This window comes from Vulpes lagopus, chromosome X (assembly GCF_018345385.1).
Source record: "Vulpes lagopus strain Blue_001 chromosome X, ASM1834538v1, whole genome shotgun sequence".
NCBI classification, from domain to species: Eukaryota; Metazoa; Chordata; class Mammalia; order Carnivora; family Canidae; genus Vulpes; species Vulpes lagopus.
In genome coordinates this window covers 73169941-73177641 of record NC_054848.1, presented here as the reverse complement: position 1 = coordinate 73177641, position 7701 = coordinate 73169941, and the positions used below count along the sequence as shown (strand labels likewise).

Sequence of the window (7701 nt, the reverse complement as noted above, 5' to 3'; positions counted from 1 at the left end):
AGCAAGACCCATCTATCTGCTTTCTATAAGAGACTCATTTTGAACATAAGGACACCTACAGCCTGAAAATGAAAGGTTGGAGAACCATTTACCATTCAAATGGTCCTCAAAAGAAAGTAGGGGTAGCCATCCTCATATCAAATAAATTAAAGTTTATCCCAAACACTGTAGTAAGAGATGAAGAGGGATACTATATCATACTTAAAGGATCTATCCAACAAGAGGACCTAAACCATGAATATTTATGCCCCTCATGTGGGAGCTTCCAAGTATATCAATCAATTAATAAAAAGAGTAAAGACATACTTATATAATAATACACTTATACTGGGAGACTACAACACAGCGTTTTCTTCAAATGACAGATTTCCTAAGCACAACATCTCCAAAGAAACAAGAGCTTTAAATGATACACTGGACCATATGGATTTCACAAATATTTACAGAACTCTATATCCGATTGCAACTTAATACATTCTTCTCAACTGCACATGGAACTTTCTCCAGAATAGAACACATACTGGCTCACAAATCAGGTCTCAACCAATACCAAAAGGTTGGGATGGTCTTCTGCATATTTTCAGACCATAATGCTTTGAACTTGAACTCAATTACAAGAAGAAATTTGGAAGACACTCAAACACGTAGAGGTTAGAGACCATCCTGCTAAAAGATGAAAGGGTAAACCAGGAACTAGGAGAAAATTAAAAAGATTCATGGAAAGTAATGAGAAAGAAGATACAACCATTCAAAATCTTTGGGATACAGCAAAAGAAGTCCTAAGAGGGAAATAGATCGCAATACAAGCATCCCTCAAAAATTCAAAAAAATCAAATTACAGAAGCTAGCCTTGCACCTAGAGGAACAGAAAAAAGAAAAGCAGATAAAACCTACACCAAGCAGAAGAGAGTTAATAAAGATTGGAGCAGAACTCAATGAAATAGAGACCAGAAGAACTGTAGAACAGATAAACAAAACCAGGAGTTGGTTAATTCAAAGAATTAATAATACAGATAAACCATTAGCCAGCCTTACTAGAAACAAAAGAGAATACACTCAAATTAAAGAAATCCACAAATGAAAAAGGAGAGATCACAACCAATACCAAGGAAATACAAATGAATTTGAAAACATATTATGAGCAGCTATACACCAATAAATTAGGCAATCTAAAAGAAATGGACACATATCTGGACAACCATAAATGACCAAACCTGGAACAGGAAGAAATAGGAAACCTGAACAGGCGAATAACCAGGAGGAAATTGAAGCAGTCATCAGAAACCTCCAAATACACAAAAGTCCAGGGCCAGAGGGTTTCTCAGGGGAATTGTATCAAATTTTTAAAGAATACCTATTCTACTAAAGCTGTTCTGAAAGATAGAAAGGGACAGAATAATTCCAATCTCATTTTATGAGGCCAGCATCACCTTAATTGCAAAACCAGACCAAGACCCAACCAAAAAGGAGAATTATAGACCAGTATCCCTGATGATCACAAATGCAAAATTCTCAACAAGATATTAGCCAATAGGATCCAACAATACATTAAGAAGATTATTCACCATGACCAAGTGGTATTTACCCTTGAGATGCAAGGCTGGTTCAACACTTCTAAAACAAACAATGTGATTCATCATATCAGCAACAGAAAAAAACTAGAACCATAAGAACATTTCAATAGATGCAGAAAAAGCATTTGACAAACTACAGCATCCATTCCTGATCAAAACTCTTCAAAGGGTAAGGAGAGAGGGACATTCCTCAGCATCTTCAAAGCCATCTAAAAAGCCCACAGCATATAGCATTCCCAAAGGGGAAACACTGGGAGCCGTTCCCCTAAGATTAGGAACAAAACAGGGATGTCCACTCTCATCACTGCTATTCAACATAGTACTAGAAGTCCTAGCCTCATCAATCAGACAACAAAAAGAAATAAAAGGCATTCAAATTGGCAAAGAAGAAGTCAAACTCTCCCTCTTCGCCGATGACATGATACTCTAGATAGAAAACCCAAAAGCCTCCACCCCAAGATTGCTAGAACTCATACAACAATTTCGCAGGGTGGCAGGATACAAAATCAATGCCCAGAAGTCAGTAGCATTTCTATACACTAGAAATGAGACTGAAGAAAGAGAAATTAAGGAGTCAATCCCATTTACAATTGCACCCAAAAGCAGAAGATACCTAGGAATATTCCTATCCAAAGAGGTAAAGGATCTATACTCTAAAAACTACAGAACACTTCTGAAAGAAATTGAGGAAGACACAAAGAGATGGAAAAATATTCCATGCTCATGGATTGGCAGAATTAATATTGTGAAAATGTCAATGTTACCCAGGGCAATTTACACGTTTAATGCAATCCCTCTCAAAATACCATGGACTTTCTTCAGAGAGTCAGAACAAATTATTTTAAGATTTGTGTGGAATCAGAAAAGACCCCGAATAGCCAGGGGAATTTTAAAAAAGAAAACCACAGCTGGGGGCATCACAATGCCAGATTTCAGGTTGTACTACAAAGCTGTGGTCATCAAGACAGTGTGGTACTGGCACAAAAACAGACACATAGATCAATGGAACAGAATAGAGAACCCAGAAGTGGACCTTGAACTTTATGGTCAACTAATATTCGATAAAGGAGGAAAGACTATCCATTGGAAGAAAGACGGTCTCTTCAATAAATGGTGCTGGGAAAATTGGACATCCACATGCAGAAGAAGGAAACTAGACCACTCTCTTGCACTATACACAACGATAAAGTCAAAATGGATGAAAGATCTAAATGTGAGACAAGATTCCATCAAAATCCTAGAGAAGAACACAGGCAACACCCTTTTTGAACTGGGCCACAGTAACTTCTTGCAAGATACATCCACGAAGGCAAAAGAAAGAAAAGCAAAAATGAACTATTGGGACTTCATCAAGATAAGAGGCTTTTGCACAACAAAGGATACAGTCAACTAAACTAAAAGACAACCTACAGAATGGAAGACGATTTTTGCAAATGATGTATCAGCTAAAGGGCTAGTTTCCAAGATCTATAAAGAACTTCTTAAATTCAACACCAAAGAAGCAAACAATCCAATCATGAAATGGGCAAAAGACATGAACAGAAATCTCATAGAGGAAGACATAGACATGGCCAACACGCACATGAGAAAATGCTCTGCATCACTGGCCATCAGGGAAATACAAATCAAAACCACAATGAGATAGTATCTCACAGCAGGGAGAATGGGGAAAATTAACAAGGCAGGAAACCACAAATGTTGGAGAGGATGTGGAGAAAGGCGAACCCTCCTGCACTGTTGGTGGGAATGGGAACTGGTGCAGCCACTCTGGAAAACTGTGTGGAGGTTCCTCAAACAGTTAAAGATAGAGCTGCCCTATGACCCAGCAATTGCACTACTGGGGATTTACTCCAAAGATACAGATACAATGAAACTCGGGATACCTGCACCCCGATGTTTATAGCAGCAATGTCCACAATAGCCAAACTGTGGATGGAGACTTGGTGTCCATCGAAAGATGAATGGATAAGGAAGATGTGGTATATGTATACAATGGAATATGACTCAGCCATTAGAAACGACAAATATCCACCATTTGCTTCGACGTGGATGGAACTTGAGGGTATTATGCTGAGTGACGTAAGTCAGTCGGGGAAGGACAAACATTATATGGTCTCATTCATTTGGGGAATATAAAAAATAGTGAAAGGGAATAAAGGGGAAAGGAATAAAATGAGTGGGAAGTATCAGAAAGGGAGACAGAACATGAGACTCCTAATTCTGGGAAACGAACTAGGGGTGGTAGAAGGGGAGGTGGGCGGGGGTTGGGGGTGACTGGGTGATGGGCACTGAGGGGTGCACTTGATGGGATTAGCACTGGGTGTTATTCTATATGTTGGCAAATTGACCACCAATAAAAATAAATTTATAGGACATTTTTAAAAATTAAAAAAATAAAAAATTATTAAATAATAAAATGTATGCTTCCTAATAATTTTTAAAATTTAAATTATATTTGTTCTAATATGCTTCTGACTTGACCTGTTGTTGCCTACAATCAGAAAAAAGTTATATCACTGAGGTAATACTATATTTATTTTTTGACACACATAGCGTGTTCAAAAAGAACTGTAAAAATGTGATTTTCCTTCCCTCTCCAAACTGTTTCATTTGTGAATATTGTTCAGTGTGTGCAGTAGGTGGAATATGACCAAGAAAAATATATGTTTTGGGTCAAGTGTTTCTATGATGCTGACTCTGAGGCGTCTGACTTTTGGCACACTTCAATGTTCTTTACAAACACTGTATCAGAGGAGAACAGGAACAAATTACATGCCTGGGTTCCATTGATAATGTGACCAGTATATCAGTTTGCCTGTGACTGAAGTTCTTCCCTGGGGATGTGGGATTTTCATTGCTAAACCCAGGGCATATCTTGGAAAATTGAGATGTTTGGTGTGGTAAACTAAATTCTAATATAGTTCTGAAGGCTTAATGTATATATCCTCTATGATTTCCACCCCCTTAAGTATGAGCAGGAACTGGGAATGGGATATCACTATCACGATTAGGCTACTAACCAGTTGACTTACAGCTAATCATGAGGGAGATTATCCTAGGTAGGTGTGGTGTAATCCCGTGGGCTCTTCAAAAAGGGACTAAGTCACTCCTGAAGAGATTCTACTCCAGACCTTGAAGAAGCCAGCCACCATGAGTTTGATAGACATAGCCAGAAGGAACTGAACTCTGCCAGCAACCAGTGATCTTGGAGCAGGAACTTGAGCCCCCGATGAGATCACAGCCCCAGCCAACACCTTGATTTCATTCTGGTGAGATGCTAAGCAGATGACCCAACTAAACTGTTCCTGGCACCTGACCAGCGGAAATGGTATTTCTTTAAAACCATTAATTTTGTGGTAATTTGTTATACAGCAATTAAAAAAAAACTAATAGTATTGGTTTTTCTGCTCCAGAATGGAACAAAATTTATGGATTTGTCACCATTTCTTAGACCTAAAACAGATCACTTTTCTTGACTTTCAGCATTGTTGTTCTAAGAATCACATGCATAAGTGTGACAGAGCCAATTACCATGCACAAAAAACCCAGGAAGGGTATGTAGAATGAGCAGAAGGTACCAGAAAGGAAGTGAATGGGAGTGGCTTTTCAGCACTTAAAAAAACGAATGGCATCCCATGCGGAAAGGAAGGATTGACTAGAATATATGGCAGGGAGGGGTAGCAAAGGTTAAACACATTTTTCACAAAGCAGTATAAAGAGCAGTGTTTTCAAGCTCTGGTTAGTGACCAACTAATGAATTGTAAAACTAATCGAGTAGGTTGCAACTAGCAATGCAAGATATAATAGACTGGTCTATACTAGAAAATAAGCAAATCTTTTTTAGTACTTTTTAAAAAAAATAATAAACTAGTGTCATGGGGATACATAAATGCCTTCTCAGAAAATGGTGAGGCAAGAAAATCAGGATCTAGAAACTGACCTGAAGTAGGGACCACACAGGGCAGAACAGGATGTAACATATATTGGCATAGTTTTCTCATGGCTCAAGTTCCCTAAGATTTCATTGACCACACATATTGTGGCCCTAGTGGGTCTGAGAAAATGGCTGGATCTGAGAAAATAGGGAAACTTTTTTCATAAACTAAATTTTTATCTATGGGACTTACCTCACTTTTCTGAAATAATTTATCCTGACAGTCATGTATTTTGCTTTGAAGAGACTGTTTATATATCCATGTTCTATTAGTTCTTGGACAAAATAACTGAAAACAGACACATCCTTATGTGGGGAAATAGTGTCTTCTGTTTTCAGGGACTCCATGAAACTCATTTAACGATAATTTCCTAGGTGCTAAATAGTGGGTTAGCCACTTTATAGATTCTAACTTGGTTAATTCTTACAACAAGCAAGTAAGGCAAACATTATTTTCATTTTGTAGATGAAAAACTAAGACTCACAGTGGTTAAATAACTAGAACAAAGTCAGTTAGTAAACTGCAAAGCTGGGATATTCTATTAGTTAAGGCTCTGTGGAGAAACAAAACCAATAGAATGTGTATATTTTGAGAAGTGATTTATGATAAGAAATTGGCTCAGGCAATTATAATGGCTTGCTAGTCCAAATCTACAGTGTGAGCTGGCAGTAATTGAGATCCTGAAGAGCCAATGGTACAGATAAAGTCCAGAAACAGTCTTCTGGAGAATTCTTTCTTGCTCTGGGAGGGTTTTGTTGTTGTTCTATTCAAGCTTACAACTGATTGGATGAGGTACATAAACATAACGAAAGGCAATATACTTACTCAAAACCCAATGATTTAAATGTCAATGTCATCCAAAAACAACTTTCAAGTTCACACAGAAAATTAACCATCACAGATATGAACCCAGGAAGTCTGATTATGCAGAGCTCTGAATATTTTTGAACATTTAACATAAAAATGTCTATTATTATTTCCAGTTATTTAAACCTCATAACAATCATATGAGGGGAATACTATTATTATCCTTATTTTACAAATGAAGAGAATGAGGCTCAAAGAGATAAGAATTTTGTATGCAGTTACACAACATGTAAATGTTAGAGCTAGAATTTGAATATAGATATTACCCATCTTTCCTTTTACAAAAGACCTACATTAGTATGGTAACAGCTTTTTTCTGCAAAAGTGAAAATCCTCTCAGATTTACTTTGGCTAGCAAAACCAGGTATTAATGCAAGTCTTTCTTAAAGATAAAGTGGCTTAATGCAAACTTTTGGAATACAGAGGATACTCTTTGCTTTATACAATATAAAAAAGGTTTATGAAACCTTTCAGCTTATGAAAGATTGCACAGAGATGTTCTAAATTTGAATAGTGGGAGAAACTGTAGAGGTTTTCTAAATAAAAATCTTGCTTTTTCTCTTTTACCATACCATGTCCAAGGTAATTTGAAGTGATTGGGATTTTTTTAATAAGGAGTGGTAGAAAATACGTTATATAAATAATCTGATGATTTTACTAAAATCAAATGACCATATTTATATTTATATATAATATAATTATATTTATGCCATATATATACTAATATTATATATTTATACCTCTCTGTTTTTCCTTTGAAAACACATGTTCTTTGGTATACTCTGGAGATCGTAATTAAAATTAATATGTGAGCATGTATCTGTTAATCTTCTAGAAGTTACACATGTGCTATGATTATCCTCATTTTATTTTTTAATTTAAATTCAATTAATTAACATATAGTGTATTATTGGTTCCAGAGGTAGAGTTCAGTGATTTGTCAGTCTTATATAATATCCAGTGCTCATTATATCACGTGCTCGCCTTAATGTCCAAAAAAATATGGAATGCTTCATGAATTTGCATGTCATCCTTGCACAGGGGCCATGCTAGTCTCCTTTATATTGTTCCAATTTCAGTATATGTGCTTCCAAAGTGAGCACTGTCCTCATTTTACAGATGAGGAAAATGAGACAGTGATGTGTATGGCAGAGCCAGGACTCAAATCCAGGCAGTCTTATTTTGGATCCTGGCCTTTTCATCTTTATAATGTACTACCTGTGTTAATAACATGCAATTTTGCAAAATTACTACTACTAGTAAGCATAGAAAAATTCAGGACATGGTATTTTCAACACATCTGTGAAAGGTATAGAGCCATAAAT

The 7701-nt window shown here is 36.6% G+C and overlaps 1 non-coding gene across 1 annotated transcript; it reads right to left on the bottom strand.

Annotated features, from left to right (window-relative positions):
* Positions 1 to 7372: 7372 nt before the first annotated feature.
* On the bottom strand, positions 7373 to 7479 carry LOC121483638. The gene has a single exon (XR_005985768.1). It is a non-coding gene; the product is annotated as a U6 spliceosomal RNA (small nuclear RNA).
* Positions 7480 to 7701: the final 222 nt, after the last annotated feature.